The sequence below is a fragment of the Sceloporus undulatus genome, chromosome 8 (assembly GCF_019175285.1).
Source record: "Sceloporus undulatus isolate JIND9_A2432 ecotype Alabama chromosome 8, SceUnd_v1.1, whole genome shotgun sequence".
NCBI lineage: Eukaryota > Metazoa > Chordata > Lepidosauria > Squamata > Phrynosomatidae > Sceloporus > Sceloporus undulatus.
The window spans coordinates 23015116-23024043 of record NC_056529.1 but is presented as its reverse complement, the minus strand read 5'-3'; the positions used below and the strand labels follow the sequence as shown (position 1 = coordinate 23024043).

The following is an 8928-nucleotide window of genomic DNA, read 5'->3' as shown; positions in this document are numbered from 1 at the left end:
GTGAATTTAAATCGGAGATAAAAGGCTTAAAACAAACAATTGACAAAAGACCTAAAAGCAACAGACACAAAAGTGGAGATTCTGGAGGTCAAAACAAAAGAACTTGAAGAAAAGACATTACAACTATCACTAGAACAAGAAAGAGATCAAAGAGCCATTTCAGATGTAAAAACAAGAGAACGTTGTCTGAAGATCAGAGGAATTACAAGACGAGGGCCTCTATAACTATCTTATCCCAATATTGGCAGGCTTTGCAGAAATACCATATGCGGATTTGACAAAAGAAGTGGATCACATTTTTAGGATTAATTCGAGAACAGCTAGAGAAAGGAATCTACCGAGAGACATTTCCATTTATTTCGTCAGAACAAGAATTAAAGAATTCATTTTAGGAAGAAGCTATGAGAAAAGACTGGTTGTAGACAAGGAGGAATTGACGATTGCAAAAGATATCCTGGCGAGATCATTGAGAAAAAGGGCTGACTATAAACTTCTCACATCATCTTTAAAGAGGCACAACAGAGAATCAGAATTAACACTCCCAGTAAAGCCAGAGATTTCATAAGAACATGAAGAAAGAACCAACCAGCAGAAGAATCAGACAATCCGAACCCACAATCGGAAGAAGACGGCGGCCTGGAAGAGCAAGGAAAACAGGGAGCGACTCAGGAAGCCAAGAAGGGAGTGAAGAAGGAGAAACAAACAACGAGCCCTAAGAAAAGTACAGGGGATTAACAGAATTTGTTGAAACAAATATGAATCTTAAAATATTGTCATGGAACCAAATGGAAAAAAAACCTTCCAGTATTTAAAAAAGAAAACTTGGGATATAATATGTCTACAGGAATCACATATAAAGAAATCAGAGATGAAATTATTAGAAAATAAAAGAGTGGGGAAAGAATTTATTTCGGCTAAAAAAAATAAGGAATAAAGGATAATATATTTTGGGAGGCCAGTAAGGAGGCAATGAGAGGATTTTTTATCCAAGAGAAAGTATGGGGGAAAAAGGAAAGAAAAACCAATAAATACATAAAATTAGGGAAGCAATTAAAAGGAAAGATGATACAGAGAATATCAAAATCATTAAAGAAATTAAACTATTACAAAAACAAATATTGATGTGTCTAATAGACGAAGTGGAGAAGAAAATGACATTTACAAAACAGTATTACTTTGAAAATGCTAATAAATCGGGGAGATGGTTGGCATACAAAACAAAAAAAGAAAGGGAAAAACCTAATCATGAAAATTAAATTAGGAGAAACAGAAAACAGATCAGGAAAAACAAACAAAGAAATCTTTCAGAATTATTACACAACATTATATGAGAAACAAGACATTGGAAAAGAACAAATCCAAAGGTATTTAAATAAAATTAATTTCCCACTAATAGAAGAAGATCAGATAAACGATTTAGAAAAACCCATTACAAAAGAAGAAACTAGGCAAGCTATAAAAGAACAAAAGAAAGCAAAGACACCAGGTCCAGACGGATTCACAATGACCTACTACAAATTAATAATAATAATAATAATAATAATTTATATGCCGCCCAATCACTGGGGATAACGACGGTTCCCTGCCCTCAGGGTGACAATCTAAAAGACACGGCACAAAAGGAGAAGGGAATGGTGAAGAGATGGGAGGGGATCAGGTCCAGCATTCTTCTCTCCCTCTGAGGCCTGGACCAAGGCAGATGGACCGGAGGGAGGGCTCTCCTTCTTCAGGCTAGCCCTGATGGAGCTGGCCTGCCTCTCTCTCCCTCAAGATGGAGGATGAAGGGAGGGCTTAGAAGATGAATTAATAGAACCACTACAAAAAATGTTAAATGAGATAAACATAGAGAATTTCCCTAGAAGATGGAAAGAAGCAAATATTACATTAATTTTAAAACCAGATAAAGGTCCCCAAGAAATAAAAAATCATAGACCAATCTCATTATTAAATAACGATTATAAAATTTTCACAACTATATTGGCTAGTAGATTAAATTTTTTTTGAAGAATTGGATAGAACAAAATGGTTTTTTACCCCAAAGATATTTAAGAAAAAATTAAGAATTATGATAAATACCATTGAATCGTTAAAGGAAAAAACAACAACAAAGAAATGGCGATTGTGCTGATAGATATGGAAAAAGCATTTGACAGAGTAAATTGGGACATAATATTTGAATTTTTTTTAAAAAATAGGAATTATAATAATAATAATAATAAAATTTTATTTCTAGACTGCCTTTCTAAAGAAATCAAGGCGGTTTACAGCAAAAAATACATACAATAAAATCCAAAACAGTTAAAACATACAGTAAAAACAACAACCCACTTACCCAAACTCATGCCAGCCAGACAATGCTGACGAAGGAGGAAGGGAGGGAGTCAGGGGTAGCCCTCCTCGAAAAGACAGGTCTTCTAGATAAGAAGATTTTTGGAATGGATAAAAGCAATAGATAAAGACCAAGAGGCCAGAGAAAAGACCAAGTTAGTAAAGATCAAACAAGGTACAAGACAAGGATGTCCCTGATCTCCTCTATTATTTATTATGATAATTGAAATACTTATTAGGAAAATAGACCAGAATAGAGAAATTCAAGGAATAGATAATAAGGGCACCAAGCTAAAAACATTGGCCTTTACGGACAATTTAGTCTTTTCTTAGAGGACCCGTTATTAAATATTAAGATGTTACAAAAAGAACTAAAAGAATTTGAAAGAATAGCAGGACTAAAAGTGAATGATAACAAAACAAATGTATTAACTAAAAGTTTAAGTAAAATGGAAGAAAGGGAATTAATGGAAGTATAACGAAAAAAGTAAGGTATTTAGGAATTGACATTACAACAAATAATGAAGACCTCTTTAAAAATAATTATAATAAACTATGGAATCAAATTAAAAAAGACTTAGAAAATTGGAAATTGTTAAAATTATCATTATTAGGAAGAATAGTGTGTATCAAAATGAACGTTTTACCAAAGATATTATTTTTATATCAAACAATTCCAATAATACAGAAAGAGAAATTAATACAAAATTGGCAAAAAGATCTATCAAAATGTATCTGGATGGGAAAAAAAACCTTGGATGAGGATGAAAATATGACAGGACTCTAAAGAAAGAGGTGGATTATCTGTCCCAGGTCTAAAAATCTGTTTCCAGGGATCTTGCTTGATCTGGATTAAGGACTCGTTAGAACCGAAGGATAGAAAATTACTAAAATTAGAGGGAGAAAAATTAACTTTTGGTTGGCATGCATACTTATACTGTACTATAATAAAGAAAAACTGACAAGGAATTCAATAATCACCGTATTAGGAAACCGTTATTATGGATTTGGAAAAAAGTGAGAAAGGAAATTGGTGAATTAATCACACTAGAAACTTCTCCAGAGAGAGAAAGGATGAGTAAAGAATTGGTTAAAATACAAAGACTTATTGGTGAAAGATGGGAAAACTTTTGGATTCAAATCAGAAGAAGAATTAAAAGGACAAAACTACAAAATTCATCGGTATTTAAAATGGCAACTCAAAGGAAGGTTTAAAACAGACCAGAAGGAAAATATAATCGCAGAGGAAGAACCAGAATTAGAGAAATTATTAAAATTAGAAAATGAGGGCTTACTCTCTAAACTTTATAAATATTTATTAAAAATAGAATTAGAAAAAGAGATAATTAAAAACAATATGATAATATGGGCACAAAATATAGGACATAGTATGGAGTTAAGCCAATGGGAGTATACCTGGAATAAACAATTAAAATATACTGGAAGTCAACATATTAGAGAGAACTACTACAAAATGTTCTTCTATGGCTGGTCTGTCACTCCGGACAAATTAGCTAAAATAGACGGAACAAACGATGAATGCTGGAAATGTTCAAAAGAAAAAGGAAGGCTTTTCACTCTCGGTGGTCCTGCTCTGTAATCAAAAAGTATTGGCATGAAATTCATAACTTAATTGGGAATACAGTATGTTAAAAATTAAAATGGAATTTAAACCCGAAATCCATTTGTTAAATATAATTGAGAGCAAATTAGAAAAAAACTATGGTAGAATAACCTTTCATTTAATTACTGCAGCTAGGATTGTACTGGCGCAAAAGTGGAAGGAAGGAAATACTGTATTCCAGATCTAAAGGAATGGACTGAATTGGCCGAAATGGACAAATTAACAAGATTACTGAATGATGAAAACACGGAGGACTTCTTTAAAGAATGGGAAAATGTGATAACTTTTTTACATCGAGAAGAAAAGGAACTATATAGAGAAGGCTTTAAAGATTAAAGAAACATTGAGAAATAGTAGTAAATGTAATCGAATTAAAGTACTGATAAAATATCAGTTCCTGTTTAATCCCTTCCTTCGGTGAGACGGAGACATTTGGTATCCCTCCTTCAGCAACATTTCCTTTCCAAATAACCCTCAGGCCCCGGTGCTTCTCCGTCTCTGGAAGCCCTTCTTGATTGTGAGATTTCCTCTTCTTGTACTATTGGCAATTCCAACTTTTCCCCCCAAATATTCTCTTACCTTGTCCTCTGATTCACTATCGGTTACGTTTTCCTTAAATGAATTACTGTAATATTCTTGAAATGCTTTTCTTATTTCTTCCTGAGTGGTTTCCTACTTTAATGTTGTTAATCATTTTCTTATCTCTTTCCTTTTTAAATCTAGTCTTATTTGTTCCCTCAAAATAATTTTGGTTTACTCTTTTTAATTTATTTACCGTCTCCGCTGTGTTTTGTTGTTGGATTCTATGTTTTAATATAATGTATTGCTTTTCCATTTTGTCATTTTCCTTATCTTTTGTCATCCTTTCCTCCAGAGCTTCCAATTCCTGTCTATCTCTATGACCTTCCCCTTGTTTTTGCTGTTTACCTCAGATCCTCTTTTGATCAACATGCCTCTCATTACTCTTTTAAAGGTATCCCATATTGCCTTACTTTTCACATCAGTTGCATTATTTCCCCTGAAAATGTTTCTATTTCTTTTCTCATTATTTCTATATTTCTACACTGACATTATAGACTCCTTTCCAACTTTTCTATATAAAACACTGTGTGCTGAAAAAGTGGGAAAGAAATGGAAATAATGGTAAAAACCGTGGCAGGTGAGACTCTCTTCCCGATGGAGGAAGCATTTTGCCTTGATTTTTAAAGGGGAGGCTTGCTTCATGCGCTGGACGCTTTCCCTCCGCTCAGCTCTGCCTCCTTCTCCAGCGCTGCTTGAAACTGGCCTCTTCCCCACAATCCTCTTTGCGCACCAGAGAGAAGGAAGGGAAGGACCGACCCGATCTCTTCCTTTCAGCCTGTCTGTCCCAGGCACAACAAGGAAAGTGTGGGACGCAGCTTTCAGGGGGGCATGGCCGTCTCCCACCCTTTTAAACGCAGGTTTCCTAAAGAGGTGCTTGCTGATCTGGGGCCTGGCTGGGGAAAGGGTCTCGGGGCTCCCAGCTAAGGCACCCCAACAATGAAGCCGCCTGGACCCAGTTCTGCTCAAATCCCAGGCCTAAAGGGCTGCCGGGGGAGCAGAGGCCATGCCACGCAAATAAAACTGTTCCGAATGATTTTTCTTGGGTAGATAAGAAAGAAAGAAAGAAAGAAAGAAAGAAAGAAAGAAAGGAGTGCTTCAGGGCAAGTGCCTCTCAGGGAGCATGGCGCACACCCCTCCGCCCTCCTTCCAGCAATAAACAGGAGCTTTGCGCCTGGCGACACCGAGGAGTGTTTCAGAACAACCTCACACCAAAACAGCAGATTTCTCAGGGATGCAAAGCTATTCAATAAAAAGCTTTTAAAGGCGTATTTTTAAACTTGCAGCAGGAAAGCTTTTCTGTGTCAAGACAGTAATTCTTATAACAGCATTGATCAAAATGTCATTCTTTTATGAGTGTACAATATCTTTTAATGGCATACAACAAGCCATTAGGGTTCTACACCTCCGCAGAGCAGGCATCTTACTGGAAAGAGGGAGCCCTAGCCAAGAGGCAGGCAAGCCAAGCGCGGCTTCCCCTCGCGCCTCCAAAGCCTCACCCAGGGCAACGATCCCTTGGCAGGCAGAAGACCAAGGCAGGCACATGTCCCCCCAATCCTGGCCTGTGCCAAAACAGCAGTGTCCTCCTGGCTTTTGGTGTGGGGCAGACCCTCTCCCTGCCTCCCTCTCCCCAATCCCAGGTGACCTCCCCGTCTCCATCAGCCCAGCCTCTCCCCCTGCAGCAGCCTTTCTGCTGGAGGCTCTCAGCTTCCAAAGATAGAAACGGAGTCCTGGGAAGGCCTCCAGTGCTCTGGCTCTTGAGAGGTTTCAGATTAGCACTGGAGAGACCCTGCATTTACTCTGCTTGGACGGAGCAGGGTCCGCTGGGAAGCCCGCAATGGCGCTCTTCAGTCTCTGCCCCAACTGCCCTCCACCTCCAGGCCTTTCCCTCCTGACAGCTGTGGAGGTCAAAGGAGCCCAGAGCTGCCTATCAGCCCTTTTTGCCAACAAAACCGTGGCTGCCCCTCTCCAGGGACACAAGGCAGGGCCAAGGACAGAGCCAGAGGCGCCAGGGCCCCCTGCCTTCAAGGGAGCCCCGCTTCTAGCAAGGATGCTGGCATCACAATGGCCGGCTGAGTCAGGGGCTCCTCTGATGGCTCCATTCCTAAGATCCAGAGGGTCAAGGTGCCACAAGGGCCACCTCAGGGCCACAAGCCAAGCCTCTCAGGCCAGACCTTGCCGGACTCACCATCTCCTGCTCCTGTCACAGGCCTTTGACTTATGGAGAGACCTCAAGAAGGGCCCTGATCCAGTCCAACCCCTTTATTCTGCCATGCAGGAACTCCCAGCCAAAGCATCCCCACTGACAGATGACCATCCAGCAGCCTCTGCTTAAAGACCGCCTCCAAAGAAGGAGACCAATCTTTGTGCCACTGACCGGGTGCCGGGTGCGAGAGAGACTTCCCATACTAACTTGCCATTTCTTTTCCTTTCCTCAACAAGGGTTCTCCCCTGAAATAATCCACCGATGATGCCATTGCCAGTCACACTGGACCCCTGGAACCCAGATATATCCATAGCACCTTTGGGGCCTTGGTTCTGGAATACGCTGCAGGAATAATAACCCAGTTTGACACCGCTTTAACTGCCCTGACTCAGTGCTGGGGAATCCTGGGAACTGTAGTTTTGTGAGACATTGAGCCTTCTTCTCTGCCAGAAAGAGTTCTGGGGCCACAATAAACTACAATCCCTGGGATCCACTGAGCCAGGGCAGCTAAAGCGCTCTCAGACCGGATCATTTCTGCGGAGCGTTTTGGACCTGAGAGAAAGGAGAGGAGCCCTTGCCTTGCACCCTCTGAGGAAGGAAGGAGGCCCAGGCCAACCAAGGCCCATGCTCCCAACTCATCTCTCTCAGTTTGTCTCACAGGTGCAGACATCAATCACCGAATAGACACTCAGAGTCCCTCCACATTCGCTAGGGAAGGGGCACAAAGGGATAAAGCCGCAGAGAACAAAAGCCCACCATGTTTTTACCTGAGAGGACGCCTCTCTAGCAATCTCTAGGCCCTCCATCTGCCAACAATGGGCATAGAGTTGCGCTGGAGGAGCTACAAAGGCCTAGCAGAGGAGTGTCCTCTCTAGGAATCTCTTTCAGGGCTACTTTTGGTTAAAGCTGACCATAGAGTTGTACGCTGGAGGAACTACAAAGGCCTAGCAGAGGGTGTCCGCTCTAGGAACCCTTTCAGGGCCACTTTTGGTTAAAGCTGACCATGAGTTGCGCTGGAGGAACTACAAAGGCCTAGCAGAGGGTGTCCGCTCTAGGAATTCTCTTCAGGGCCACTTTTGGTTAAGCGCCTAGAAGTTGCGCTGGGGAACTACAAAGGCCTGCAGAGGAGTGTCCGCTCTAGGAATCTCTTTCAGGGCCACTTTTGGTTAAAGCTGACCCAGAGTGCGTGGAGGAACTACAAAGGCCTGCAGAGGAGTGTCCGCTCTAGAAACCTCTTTCAGGGCCACTTTGGTTAAAGCTGACCACAGAGTTGCGCTGGAGGAAATACAAAGCCTAGCAGGTGTGTCCGCTCTAGGAACCTCTTTCAGGGGCCCTTTGGTTAAAGCTGACAGAGTTGCGCTGGAGGAACTACAAAGGCCTAGCAGAGGAGTGTCCGCTCTAGGAACCTCTTTCAGGGCCACTTTTGGTTAAAGCTGACCATAGAGTTGCGCTGGAGGACCTAGAGATTCCTAGAGAGGAACATATTAAGCAAAGCAGCGAAGATGGAGGGATGAGCGTAGACTCACCTGTAGGGCGGCCTCAAGAGTCAGAGGCTGCATCCACACTGGAGAAATAATAACCCGGACTGGCACCGCTTTAACTCTTTTCTGGCCAAAGGTTATGGAATCCTGGAAGTTTGTTGTGGGGTCCAGAACGGAGCTCCTCTGGGCCGCCTCCTCCTCCTCCTCCTCAGCGTCGCTCCCGCTCTCGCTTCAAACGCGGCCCTCAACCGTCCGTGGCGCCTTCTCCGCCGCTGAGCCCGCCCCCCGCAGGGCTCAGAGCCAACCAGCGCGGGCCACAGCGAGGAGGAGGCGCTCATTGGTCTGCCCCGTTCGGGGAGCCTGCTAAATGGCTAGCGCTCTCCTGCTCCGGACCAATAGGCAACCGCGGGGCTCGGAGGGGGCGGAGCCGGCGCGGACAAGCTCGGTGGAGAGGAGGGCGGCCTCCCGTTGCCTTGGCGACGCCCGGCAGGAAAGGGCGGGAAAGGAGGGGAGGAAGGCGGTGCTTCTCAGCCTCCGTCTTGAATTGACCAGAACTGGACATAGCGTTATTCCTCCAGGCGAGAGGCCTGACCAAAGCAGAATGGACTGGCACTAGGACTTCCCTTGATGCAGCCTAGAATCGCATTGGCCTTTTTAGCTGCAGCCTCACACTCTTGGCTCATGTTCAACTTGTGTTCTACTAGGGCTCC

At 42.6% G+C, this 8928-nt stretch overlaps 1 protein-coding gene across 5 annotated transcripts in view; it reads right to left on the bottom strand.

The window, feature by feature from the left end:
* PMFBP1 (polyamine modulated factor 1 binding protein 1) overlaps nucleotides 1-8493 on the bottom strand; it is a 57090-nt gene extending 48597 nt beyond the window's left edge. For 4 of the 5 annotated variants that reach the window (XR_006100500.1, XR_006100498.1, XR_006100496.1 and 1 more), the window contains exon 1: nucleotides 8264-8493. The gene's annotated coding sequence lies outside the window, so the exon portion shown is untranslated. The remainder of the gene's footprint in view (nucleotides 1-8263) is intronic. The other variant, XR_006100499.1, reaches the window with a different exon arrangement.
* Between the last annotated feature and the right edge of the window lie 435 nt (nucleotides 8494-8928).